This window comes from Lipotes vexillifer, unplaced genomic scaffold (assembly GCF_000442215.2).
Source record: "Lipotes vexillifer unplaced genomic scaffold, Lipotes_vexillifer_v1.1 scaffold356, whole genome shotgun sequence".
In the NCBI taxonomy this organism is placed as follows: Eukaryota; Metazoa; Chordata; class Mammalia; order Artiodactyla; family Lipotidae; genus Lipotes; species Lipotes vexillifer.
In genome coordinates, this window is record NW_006797342.1 from 3,211,896 (window position 1) to 3,219,970 (window position 8,075).

The window sequence follows — 8,075 nt, forward strand, 5'->3', positions numbered from 1 at the left end:
TTCTTCCTTCCTTCGGTCCAGTCTGCAGCCTGGCCTCCCAGCCCAGCTCCCCACTTCTGAGCCATGCTGAGAAGTCCTCTGGTCTCACTTGTGTAAGGAACAAGCATGTCTGCCCAGGGGAGAGGTCGAAGCCCCCAGCTCCATGCTCTTCAGGTGGGCTGGTCCACACTGAAGGGGAATCGGCCTCTCCACGTCTCCATCTCGCCTTCCATGTCAGTGTCCTGGGGCCAGCGCGACAGAGTACCACACACTGGGTGGCTCAAAACAGCAGAGGTTTACTCTCTCACCATTTTGGAGGCCGGAAGTCTGAGACCCTGGGTCTGGCAGGGCTGCACTTACCACGGAGGCTGCAAATGGGGCCCCACTTCTCAGCTCCATCTTCAAGGCCAGCATCTTCACACCTCCCCCTGCTCTGTCTTTACATCACCTTCTCTGTGTGTCAGATGGCCCTCTGCCTCTCCCAGAGGGACACCTGTGATTCCCTTCAATGCTCACCCACCTGGGCAATCCAGGCTGCTCTCCCATCTCGAGATCCTTATCTTAACCACACCTGCAAAGACCCTTTTTCCGTGTAAGTCCACATTCACAGCACCGGAGATTAGGACCTACTGTTCCGCGGGCACACTCAGACTGCTGCACCCTCTCACGGGTCTGACGTGGGTGCTCTGAGGTTGGGGTGTCGAGTGGGGATCGGCAGGGCTAGGAAAAGTCGTTCTGGGCTGCGTGGACTGGATGTGATTCTGCTTTGGTGCCTTCAGCCTTTGGCAGATTCTCAGTGTGAGTGTGTGTGTGTGAGTGAGAGTGTGAGTGTGTGTGTGAGTGTGTTTGTGTGTGTTTTAAGTGTTCTTAGTTCCTTGTCTTGCCCACTGGGAACATCTAACAGGAGAGGCAGGGAGGCCCAGGATTTAAGAGGGCTGGCTCGTAGGAAGGTCAGGTGATGGCAGGTCAGGTGATGGCTCTGCGCAGCGCTTGTTCATTTTTAAGACATAAATAATTATAGTAACACACCTGCTATTTGCTGTGGTACCTGCTGCAGGCCTTCTGATGGGCACACCTTTCAGGCCACTGCATCCAACATCACACCTGCAGCCCCTGCGGACCTGGAGCCTCCCCTGACCACCCGATCGTAAGACCACTGGGCAGCCTCCCTTAAGAATTATTATGAAATGTGCTTTACATACACAAGTGCATATAACTTACACGTACAGTTTAAAGAATAAACTGTACCCACCACGAATTTACTTGAACGTTGAAGGACTCGATTTACCCTGCATCCCTCTACCTCAGGGGACAGGTAATCCATCTTCTAAGTTTTGTGTTACACAGTTCCTGCCTTTTCTTTGAAGGGTAACCGTCTTCAAATTTTCAGTTGTTTAGTTTTGCTAAATTTGATCCATGAATAAAATGAATGATTCTGAACGAGTGCATCGTGGACTTGCCTTTTTCCGCTGAACATTTTGCTGCTGAGATTCATGGGTGTTGTTGAGCAGAGCTGCGCTGGACTGTTTGGGGTGTCAGGCTGTTACTGGGAGACCCTGCTTCTGTGCGTGCTGCAGGGGCTGGGGAGTGAGGAGGGGTGAGTGGGAGCTCGGGGGCGTCGGGGAGTGACTCCTGCGGGAAGGTGGTCTGTGTGAGGCCCACCGGGGTTGCCACCTGGTGCTCATTGCGGTGAGCTCCTGCCCTCCTGCAGAGGCCGGGACTCGGGGCCCCGTCTTCAGTGTTGGCTGGAATGTGGACCAGCTTGGAGTTTTCTCAGGCCCTTTAGGAGGCCCAGGCTCATCACCGGGAAGTGGCCTTGAGCTGTTAGGGGCTAGGTTAGCGTTTGTCCAGGTCTTTATAGGCCCAGGTTGAGGGCTGGTCCAGAAGCCAGCTTAGAGGGGCCTGGCTGGGATTTAGTCAAGAGAGTCTGTCGATACATGTCAATACGTATTTACATTTATATCGTCTTTTTATGGTTTTCAGTGAGGCTGCATAATTTGCTCCGTAAGAGCCTTGAGATTTTTATTACATTTCTTACTAGGGATCTTTCTTCCTTTTGCTATTTAAATAGCATCTTTTCGTTTCCTACTTTTTGAAAAGTTAAAGCCTACAGGAAAGCTACCAGAACAACACAGCAGGCACTGATATGCCTTCACCCAGGTTCAGCGGCTGTTAGCATCTTGTTACGTCTGCCCCTTCTCTTTCTCCCAGCTTTCTCTCCCTCTCTCTCCCTTCCCCGCCCCATATAGATGTACATTTTGCCAACATCATAGCACTTCACTTCAGCTTACGTTAGCTAGGAACAAAAACATAAACACAACGTAATTATCACACTTGGGAAATTTAACATTAATGCTATTATCCAATACGTAATCCGTATTCAAGGGCTGCCGATTTTCCAGTCATGATATTCATCATAGTTTCTCTGTCTGGTCTGATTTAGGAGCTGATCAAGGACTACACTCCGCGCTGAGCTGCTCCTGAGATGCTGAGCTGCCGGCTGGACAGCAGACTCACGCTGCCCGGTGAGTGCCCAGGTGACCCGGGGCCCCTGTCCGTCACATAGGCTGCCACCTGGTGTCAGTTTGTCTCATTACTGGCGTGGGGGGCTTGCCCACTTGGTTCAGGTGCCAGCTGCCAGTTTCCTCCATTATAAAGGCATCTTTCCCTGTTGGAATTAACGAGGAATCTGGGAGTGATTCTCTGAGATGTCGTGAAATCCTGTTCCCCCACGGTCTTGCACCTGGTGGTTTTAGCTTCCACTGCTAACTCTGTGCTGGAAGCAGAGTAGTGATTTTCTGCTCGATCGTTTCTTTCTTTTCTTGTTATCAGCATTCTCCTACCCTGAGATCTTCCCTACTCTTACATAGCTTTAGTATTGGAACAGATTAATGAATTCTTTTTACTTCCAAGGATGACAGTCCACTGTGTCATTGCTCATTTTGTTGTTTACATTATTCCAAATTCAGCCCATGGGACCTTCTGCAAGCTGGCTTCTGGGTCCTTTTTTTGTGTCCCGATCAGTGTCCGAGAAATAAGTGGTATCTTTTAAAAATCGCGTTTTCTGTTTGTTGCTTGTGTAACTGATTTTGCTGCGTTGATCTTGCATCCAGCAACCTTGCTGAGCTCTTCAACTAGTTCTAAAATGGTGTCTGGAAATTATTTTGATTTTATGTATTGACAGCCATACCTCTCTGCATAATGACAGTTCAATTTCCTTATTTCCAATTATCTTTTTTATTTCTTTTGTTATTCAGCCGGCTAGAACCTCCTATACAAGGATAGTTCTGTATAGAAAGACACGTGCAAGCACTAAAGTCCTCTGACTTTGAAGTTTCGGCGTGAACTGTGATGTTTGCTCCGGGTTATTAGTGGCTATCCTTTCCCCCACTAAGGAAGGTCTCTTTTTTTAATCACGGGGTTTAAAAAAGTCTCTAATGGGTTTGGAATTGTACCAAACAATTTGTTTGTGCATATGTTAAGACGGTTATACATTTTTTCTCCTTTAATATATTAATGTGGTAAATTACAATAATATTTTTGAATGGGAACTATCCCTGCATTATTGGTATAAACCTTATTTGACATTTTCAGTATATTCTACACTTAGTTCAGCAATATTTTGTTTAACCTTTTGGTGTTTGTACATGAGACTGGCTTCTGTTTTTCCTGTGCCATATTTCTCTCTTTTCCATGATCTCGTTGTCTGAACCCACTTATATTTCAGTAGTGTGTGTAGCGTGTATGTTCTGGTTGTGGGTGGATGGAGAAGTGAGCGTGTATAACCTGAGCCTCTTTCTCGCGGGCGTCGAGGGGAGAGTCTGAGACACTCGTGCGGTTCCTTCCGTGGGTGCATCTCCATGCAGGTGTCCAGGACTTTTTAAGATCGGCCACCATAACCCTGAGGGCCCGTCCAGGGACAGGTACAGACCTCATAGAGCCAGGCTGGGGGAGGAGTCGCGGGAACGGGCTGCCGCCCGGGGGTCTCCTCACCAGGGACCTCCCAGCTTTGGCCCCAGAGGGCTCGGTCACGTCCAGGTGCCCTTGTGTGCCTGCCAGTAGGGCTCTGCTCCCTGCCCCGAGGGCCTCGAATCCCGGATTCAGCCGCGAGGTGAGGGAGGCAGGGAGGGGTCCGAGGACCCCGCGGCGGGGAGAAAGGAGGGGTGGGCAGAGCCTTTTCAGGCTTGGGTTCTGTTTGCCTCCTCCTCAGGGATCCACAAAGGAGGCACATCTGGCATCTGAGAATTAACCTCCTGCCCAAGACCCTCATTAGAGTGGTCTGCAATTCTCACCTGGGTGGGCAGCTTTTCAGGCTTGGGTTCTGTTTGCCTCCTCCTCAGGGATCCACAAAGGAGGCACATCTGGCATCTGAGAATTAACCTCCTGCCCAAGACCCTCATTAGAGTGGTCTGCAATTCTCACCTTTGTGCCTCTCTACCAAGTGTCTCCTTATTATACCCCAAGAGCCTCTGCTTTCTTAACTGGAGCTGTAGGACTGGGCTCTTGGGTGCTGACCAGGGGGCTGCAAGCCTCGCTGCTCTGGACGGGGGTCTCCCCCCGCAGCAGGAGGGTGCGCGTGTGACCGTGAGTGCAGGGGACGGAGAGCACGCACGCGACTGTGAATGCATGTGTGGGGGCACAGGAGTGTGTGTGTGTGTGTGTGTGTGTGTGTGTGTGCACGCTTGTGAGCATGCGTGTATGCCTGTGTCTGTGCGCGTGCCTGTGCACATGTGTACGTGTGTGCGTGCAGCAGTGGCCGGCCCCACCCTGCGTGTCTCCCCCGCACCGCCCCTCTCCCCTGTATCCCCTCTGCAATGGGGCCTGTCGCTGTCCTGGAACGCGCCCTGCTTCCCCGCTTCCCTGCCTTTCTGCATTGCTCTTTGTGTCTGCGAAGTCTCTCCTCTCTGCGCTGCTCTCAGAGCTGAAATCCCCCTCTGTCTTCAAGATGCAGATGAAATGCCTTGTTCTCCCCGATGGATCCCAGCTGGGGATAAACAGCTCTTCCTCTTTTAAGACTTAGCCCATCTGCCTTGAATTATACATGTGTGCCGCGGAGGGGCCCCTTCAGGACCAGGATTATGACTGATTTATCTGCACGTTTCTCCCAGTCGCCCCCTCCACCCCAGTACCTAAGGCAGCGTCTGGCCTGTTGAAGGTGCTCAGAGATTATTTATTAAAGCGGATATTAACTGCTCCTCCTCATTTGTGTGTTTAGTGAAATTGTTCAGTTCAGGGGTAAGGGATGGAAGCTTTGGAGAGAAATGGGAGCTTTCTGCCTTACGCCCCGAGGCTAGAGCAGTCCCAGCCGCTTTCATCCCACCTCTCTTCCCCACCTTGCTCTGGCATCTCCCCACTCTGCTTCCACCTCAGCTGTGCGGTCCCAGCCCCCATCAGCTCGGAGCGCACGCACATGGGATCCTGCACAGATGTGCCAGGGTTTTATGTGAAGCTTCCGAGCAGCGCTCCCAGATCGGGGCGCTGAAATGCCATTAGCTGCATTCTCATGCCTGTCACACCTTCCAGCGGAATTAGTGGAGGGGCTTGAGAAATGATTCCTAAACCCTGCCGTGCCTCGAATTATCCCAAGGGGTGCTGGAAGTTTTCAAAGCAAAGTTAATTGCAATTCCTGGTAATCACACACATATTTAATGCCACACCACACTGAGTCTAAGATGCATGTTACAAAAATCGAAGTGTCAGAAGTCTAGGAAGACTGGGGTGCAGAGCGATGGAATTAGTCTTCTCTGAGAAAAGGAAAAAGCCCCCAGAATAGTCTGACTTGACACTCCTGAGAGTCCGGGAAGGCCCTGTGTGGTAAAGAGGGAGCCAGGGTCCAGGAGACCCTTGGGTCCCAGCGGACGCCTGCAGCCCTTCTGAGCCGCGGTCCCCTCGGATCTCAGGTGGACCGGTCTGAAATCCCAAGGTTTCCATGTGTGTGTTATGATTATTGTCTTCAGTCATATTTACGCTTATTTGGTACCTATGGTATGCAAGATTTCCGGAAAGACTGATCATACGGACCGTTTGTATGACATCTAAACGTGTAGGAGCAGCTTCTGTGCTTGGCCGCTTCTCCTGTCCTTCAGCCTCACCTTTCTCGTCTGCCTGCCCTTGACCTCCAGGCACCCGACACTCACCCGCCCCATAAAAACCTCTCTCTGAAGTGGACGGAGGCATTGTTTCCCTCTAAGTGCTCTGCCGTCTTTACTTCCTTGTAGCCATCCTCTGAGGCACATGGGCCTCTGTCATCCCCCGTTCAGCGGGGTCACAGGGCTCGCGCGACGTCCTCCACTGGTCTGGGGACCGCTTTGTCCCCACCCTCCAACTGAATGAGGGTGTCCGTGCCTCCCCGAGGCTCGTCACTGTTTACTTGTGTGATGTAAACCAGCCCAAACCTGGCGGCTCCAGGCACTGCTGCCTCCGCATCCCATCCCTGCCTCTGCTGGGTGGTGTCCTTTCTGCTCTGCACGCTCTCGGTTCCCACCTGTCCCTGGGTCTGGACGTGTCCCACCTTCCTGCACCCCCAGCACCAACTGTCCCTCTCATCCTTCATCATCGCGTGTCCTCTGCTTCCTGCTCTAGACGTGGGGTCTTCGTTCAAGGTAAGGTGACCCATCTAAGTTGCCGTGCAGTTGGGACTCTTTAGGGAGGTCATGGGAGTGCTACTGGTGATTCCTCCAGAGCAACAAAGGCAGAGAGTGCCTCACCAACCACACCATGGGGACGCGCCCTGTTTAAGGGGAAGGGCATGTCCGGGTCATCTCTGTTTTTCCCACGGGACTTAGAACACGGCTTGGGATACTGGGGATGGTGCGCCCATTATAAGTGTGCTTGTCGAATGAGTGGAAGAACGAGCATGTTGCCAGAACCAGGGGGATGTGTTTTTACTGTGTGCTTCCACCGTGCCCGTCAGCAGCCGTAAGGATGAGATGATGTTGCGGCAATTAGTGTTCTAACTGTTAGAGAAACGGAACAGCGTGCACCTCAGGGGGTGGCATTTTCCGTAGCAAGGGGACTTCCATCTCAATGCCTTGGACCATGGGAACTGGAATTCACTGACCTCTAGACATCCACTGGGCAAATCAGCAGATTGTCAGAGTCTTAGCACTGGGGGTGGGGGACCAGAGAAGCCTCCCAGCCAAAGACCCCACTCTCTGATAAGGAAACTGTAGCCCAGACAGAGGATGGAACACTCAGACCTCCTGGATCCTGAGCCGGCACATTTCCTGTTAAAACTGTCTAACAAAATGATAAGTGTAGCTGTGGTCTGATATTATGGATTGTGTTGATGGGGTGTAATACAGAATCACGGCAGTGCCCTTCAGTTTGGGCAAATAGCTGGAAGAGAAGTTGACCAGGAAACGTGTTTGCACTTCGCATGTAGGGAAGACAGAGGAGCACTTCTTGAAGCGTAATCTGTACCGTTAACGGCGTAAATTATGACAGCTAGTTTCTGAATCCCGGGACTCTTGACCACGATCAAGTTTCTCAGAGAATGTGGTGCGTATGCACGTGTGTGTATTTGTCTCTGGGGGCCAGTGTGTGCTCATACATTGCCTGCCTGAAGAACCGAAATTATTATGAACTCTCAGGTATCTTACCAATGTACAGCGTTTGGGTTCTGAGTGAGCTGTCTCCCATTTCTGATCGAAATAGCCACACCCTTGACCAGCCTCCTTCTGGCTAGGCTGCCCAGATGTACTTGAAATCCCCTCTTTTAGCCCAGCGGGGGCCTAGGCAGGAGCCAGGAGTCACTGCTGGATTAGTTATTAAGTGGCACAAATCAAGCTGACCTCTTCCTGCAGATTCCTGTGCCAAGGAGAACTGATCTGCAGGGCAGCATTCTCAGCAGAAAGACCTTGGATGCAAGTGGTCCAGGCTCTTCTCTCTGAGCGCCATCTTTACTCACCAGGTCAGGTGCGCGTGGCGGCCAGGTGACCGCGTTTGTCCTCTCCGTCACTCACCGCTAACCATGTCGGAGTCCAGATAATTCTTAGCATACTTCATAAGAATGCTATCCAATTGGGTAATCACGTCCTCCAAGTGTCTGATCTACTTAGGGTCCTGTAAGAGGGTTGGCAGGGAAAGAGCCAAAA